Genomic DNA, 5,556 nt, shown 5'->3' on the forward strand with positions numbered 1-5,556 from the left:
AATAATAGTGCAATATTGTCAAAATGATATATCGTCTAAAATAATATCCCGATATGTAACTGTCTATTTTTTTTCCACCATCACTAATCCTATTTGAAGTATGTCCAGTCTTCAGTCTTTTACATCTTGTTTAACTGGTGGTATTCTTCTAAGATACCGCCTTTCTCGACAATATCTTCATCTTAGGTACGGTAGTCCTCCACTCTCAGATAAGAGAGATATAAATCGTTGTGTGTGTCCCTGTGGTGTTTTTTTAGCTAAAGTCTTTATAGTCCACCTGATAGAGAAGGACCCAAGGATATGCTACACATGTGACCAGGCTCTTCAGCACTCTTGGTACAGTGCATGCGCACACACACACACGCACCTTCTTGCACATATTCTTGTGCCCCTCAACAGAGCCTGACCCTCATGTCTCTCTCCCTCCCCCAGGTTGCTGGAGACACAGCCATGGTTAAGAACACCCATGAGTCTGTCAACGCCCAGATCAAGAAGAACTTTGCCAAGAGCAAATGGAGGGTGGGTTGCTCTTACTGTGCTCTCCTGCTATTAACTATTATAACTTCATGTAACATTTTGTTAGCTTTATGGTGCAAAATGGCATTTTACAATAAGGGTCCATTTATAATGGATTTAGAACTAGTTTAGTAATGGTTAATGTTTATTTATAAATGAAGAAGGTGGAAAGCTTTAAGGTCCTCGGTATATACATCACTGACAAACTGAAATGCTCCACCCACACAGACAGTGTGGTGAAGAAGGCGCAATAGCGCCTCTTCAACCTCAGGAGGCTGAAAGAATTTGGCTAGGATCCTAAAACCCTCACAAACTTTTACAGATGCACAATTGAGAGCATCCTGTCAGGCTGTATCACCGCCTGGTACGGCAACTGCACCTCCCGCAACCACAGGGCTCTCCAGAGGGTGGTGTGGTCTGCCCAACACATCACCTGCCCCCGATGTCACAGAAAGGCCAAAAAGATAATCTAGTACAACAACCACCCGAGCCCTGCCTGTTCACCCCGCTATCATCCAGAAGGCGAGGTCAGTACAGATGTATCAAAGCTGGGACAAAAACACTGAAAAACAGGTTTTGGAGCAGTGGCTTCTTCCTTGCTGAGCGGCCTTTCAGGTTATGTCGATATAGGACTCATTTTACTGTGGATATAGATACTTTTGTATCTGTTTCCTCCAGCATCTTCACAATGTCCTTTGCTGTTGTTCTGGGATTGATTTGCACTTTTCGCACCAAAGTACGTTCATCTCCAGGAGACAGAATGCGTCTCTTTCCTGAGTGGTATGACAGCTGCGTGGTCCCATGGTGTTTATACTTGCGTACTATTGTTTGTACAGATGAACGTGGTACCTTCAGGCATTTGGAAATTGCTCCCAAGGATGAACCAGACTTGTGGAGGTCTACAATTACTTTTCTGAGGTCTTGTCTGATTTCTTTTGATTTTCCCATGATGTCAAGCAAGAGGCACTGAGTTTGATGGTAGGCCTTGAAATACATCCACAGGTGCACCTCCAATTGACTCAAATGATGTCAATTAGCCTACCAGAAGCTTCTTAAACCATTACATCATTTTCTGGAATTTTCCACGCTGTTTAAAGGCACAGTCAACTTCGTGTATGTAAACTTCTGACCCACTGGAATTGTGATACAGTGAATTATAAGTGAAATAATCTGTCTGTAAACAATTGTGGGAAAAATTACTTGTGTCATGCACAAAGTAGATGTCCTAACCGACTTGCCAACAAGTGGTTGAAAAACGAGTTTTAATGACTCCAACCTCTGTATGTAAACTTCCGACTTCAACTGTACCTGTCTTGCAAGAAATCACGCACAGAACGAGCAGTATGGTGGATCCCATCTTCCATATAAAATTGGTGGATCCCATCTTCCATATGAAATTATTGTCAATAAATTTAATTTGATTTAATTGTCAATAAATGTTACACAGAGAGCTGCAGTAGTCTCGTAGCTAGTTATGGAGGGCTAGAAGTCTGCAGAACTGTTCAATGCCATGGTTTAAGAAGGACAGAGGGACAGATATTAGTGGGTGTTTGTTGGTGTCAAGTTGTGACCCAATCAGTTCTTTAAAATCCATCTTCAGCTGTTCTGAGCTGCCCTTCATAATGTCCTTGAATCCCATGTGAACTATGATAGACACAATTTCCTGTTTTTGCTCCTGGAACTGAGACAGTTCTCACCATTGAACTGCCCAATACAATGGAATGGGGAAATCCGCCAATTCTTACCCCTCACGCAATTCGTTGAACCTTTCACCGGCCCACGAGAAGCGGGATAGCGTAAGCCCACTGCTCCTTGTGATAGGTATTCCTTTTGTCAATCTGCTCTGAACCTCTCACAATCACTCCCGTCTGCTTAGCAGCATATCGCTGCCTTTGGTTTCCACGACATTCTAGATGATTCTTTGCTTTCAACTTTGTGGCAACAGTTTGGGGAAGGCCCTTTCCTGTTTCAACATGACAATGCCGCGGGGGACAAAGCGAGATCCATACAGAAATGGTTTGTCGAGATTGGTGTGGAAGAACGTGACTGGCCTGCACAGAGCCCTGACTTCAACCCCATCGAACACCTTTGGGATGAACTGGAATGTTGGCTGCAAGCCAAGCCTAATCGCCCAACATCAGTTTCCGACCTCACTAATGCTCTTGTGGCTGAATGGAAGCAAGTCCCTGCAGCAAGTCCCTGCAGCAAGTCCCTGAAGCAACGAACATCTAGTGGAAAGCCTTCACAGAAGAGTGGAGGCTGTTCTAGCAGCAAAGGGGGACCAACTCCATATTAATGACCATGATTTTGGAATGAAATGTTCGACAATTGGTAATGTAGTGTCTATCTATCTATCTATCATCTATCTATCTATCTATCTATCTATCTATCTATCTATCTATCTATCTATCTATCTATCTATCTATCTATCTATCTATCTAGGTAGGCCATTCCCTGTGGCTCAGTTGGTAGAGCATGGTGTTTGCCACACCAGCTTGGTGTGTGCAATGCTAGGGTTGTGGGTTCGATTCCCACAGGGGGCCAGTACAAAAAAAAAGAAATGTATGCATTCACTACTGTAAGTTGCTCTGGATAAAAGCGTCTGCTAAATGACTAAAATGTAAATGTATCTATCTATCATATGGACTGGAATTACGCACATTGTTCAAACCATGATAACGCAGAAGAGAACATGTGATTCTGGTGCAGCACATGTGGCCTACAATGTTACAGGCTACTGAAATATAATAGGGCATAGTAGGCTGATGCGTACCTTTCATAATATTTCCCCTAATGTTATTAGCTTACCCATCTCCATCTGGCTTTTGGGGTCACCTTGTTCTTTAAATTGTAAAGATTATTCTTTTTACATTTTTTGTTTCAGCTACAGTTTTAAAAGCCTATTACTCGAATATCCTTGCTTTAAATCAGCGCACACGCAAGCACTCTTTCGCAGTCTCTCTCGCCGTGAACTCCATACAAATTGCATCCAAAATAGATAATCCTGTTCTAGATTGATATATAGTCCTATATATAGATGTCCTAGCCTACCTCTTTCAGGTGCTAAATTATACCCAGTTTTGGCCTTATAGTAACGAGTTTATTTATATTTATATCACCACCATTTTATTACGTTTGCAATCGCAACAAATAATCTGCTCAGACCCCAACCAAGGAGCATCAAAAGTCGTGCTATAAATTCTCAGACAACCCAAAGATTCATTGATGCCCATCCAGACTCCCTCTGCCTACCCAAAGACGACAGCGGACAAAAATCAGTTAACCACCTAACTGAGGAACTCAATTTAACCTTGCGCAATACCCTAGATGCAGTTGCACCCCTAAAAACTAAAAACATTTGTCATAAGAAACTAGTTCCCTGGTATACAGAAAATACCCGAGCTCTGAAGCAAGCTTCCAGAAAATTGGAACGGAAATGGCACCACACCAAACTGGAAGTCTTCCAACTAGCTTGGAAAGACAGTACCGTGCAGTATCAAAGAGCGCTCACTGCTGCGCGATCATCCTATTTTTCCAACTTAATTGAGGAAAATAAGAACAATCCGAAATGTCTTTTTAATACTGTCGCAAATCTAACTAAAAAGCAGCATTCCCCAAGAGAGGATGGCTTTCACTTCAGCAGTAATAAATTCATGAACTTCTTTGAGGAAAAGATCATGATCATTAGAAAGCAAATTACGGACTCCTCTTTAAATCTGCGTATTCCTCCAAGGCTCAGTTGTCCTGAGTCTGCACAACTCTGCCAGGACCTAGGATCAAGGGAGACACTAAAGTGTTTTAGTACTACAGTGGAGGAAAAAAGTATTTGATCCCCTGCTGATTTTGTACGTTTACCCACTTACAAAGAAATGATCAGTCTATCATTTTAATGGTAGGTTTATATGAACAGTGAGAGACAGAATAACAACAACAAAAAATCCAGAAAAACGCATGTCAAAAATGTTATAAAATGATTTGTATTTTAATGAGAAAAATAAGTATTTGACCCCTCTGCAAATCATGACTTAGTACTTGGTGGCAAAACCCTTGTTGGCAATCACAGAGGTCAGATGTTTCTTGTAGTTGGCCACCAGGTTTGCATACATCTCAGGAGGGATTTTGTCCCACTCCTCTTTGCAGATCTTCTCCAAGTCATTAAGGTTTCGAGGCTGACGTTTGGCAACTCGAACCTTCAGCTCCCTCCACAGATTTTCTATGGGATTAAGGTCTGGAGACTGGCTAGGCCACTCCAGGGCCTTAATGTGCTTCTTCTTGAGCCACTCCTTTGTTGCCTTGGCCCTGTGTTTTGGGTCATTGTCATGCTGGAATATCCATCCACGACCCATTTTCAATGCCCTGGCTGAGGGAAGGAGGTTCTCACCCAAGATTTGACAGTACATGGCCCCGTCAAATGATGCGGTGAAGTTGTCCTGTCCCCTTAGCATAAAAACACCCCCAAAGCATAATGTTTCCACCTCCATGTTTGACGGTGGAGATGGTGTTGTTGGGGTCATAGGCAGCATTCCTCCTCCTCCAAACACGGCGAGTTGAGTTGATGCCAAAGAGCTCCATTTTGGTCTCATCTGACCACAACATTTTCACCAGTTGTTCTCTGAATCATTCAGATGTTCATTGGCAAACTTCAGATGGGCATGTACCGTAAATTCCGGACTATAAGCCGCAACTTGTTTCCCAGGCTTTGAACCTCGCGGCTTAAACAATGACGCGGCTAATATATGGATTTTTCCCGCTTTCAATTTTTTTTCTTCCAAAAAAACACATTCTGTGACGTGCTCAGTTTTTTGGCGGCATGAAGCTTTCATTAGACCAATGAAATTGCCGAACGGGTTAAGGTCAAACAACTTTTTAGTTTACTGTTTAGATTAAATCGAGCGCTCTCAAACTTCCCATCATTCTGATTACGGTAGTCATTTTGTCACCCTCATCATGGCAAAGACACGGAGAAATGCATATGATGCAGCTTTCAAGTTGAAGGTGATTGATCTGGCTGTTGGAAAAGGAAATAGAGCTGCTGCACGG

Source organism: Salmo trutta, chromosome 1 (assembly GCF_901001165.1).
Source record: "Salmo trutta chromosome 1, fSalTru1.1, whole genome shotgun sequence".
Taxonomy (NCBI): domain Eukaryota; kingdom Metazoa; phylum Chordata; class Actinopteri; order Salmoniformes; family Salmonidae; genus Salmo; species Salmo trutta.